This window comes from Pterocles gutturalis, unplaced genomic scaffold (assembly GCF_000699245.1).
Source record: "Pterocles gutturalis isolate BGI_N339 unplaced genomic scaffold, ASM69924v1 scaffold33593, whole genome shotgun sequence".
Lineage (NCBI taxonomy): Eukaryota > Metazoa > Chordata > Aves > Pterocliformes > Pteroclidae > Pterocles > Pterocles gutturalis.
Genome location: NW_010121641.1, coordinates 22,876 through 23,093, shown reverse-complemented (window position 1 = coordinate 23,093; position 218 = coordinate 22,876).

The following is a 218-nucleotide window of genomic DNA, read 5'->3' as shown; positions in this document are numbered from 1 at the left end:
TCCCCCTTTGCTGGAAAACGGGACTTTTTGGCTGGAGGGGAGTCGAGCGGACCCCGCGGTTGTAGCGGCGAGGGCTGGGCAGGTGCCGTACCCTCTGTAGCACTTACCCGATCCCCTCTGCTTTACCTCAGATGGCGTGTGCAGCCCCCCAGGCTGGCACGGGCAGGAGGGATACCTGTGCCAGGGCCACCCGCCTGCTGCCAAACCGCCGGTGGAGA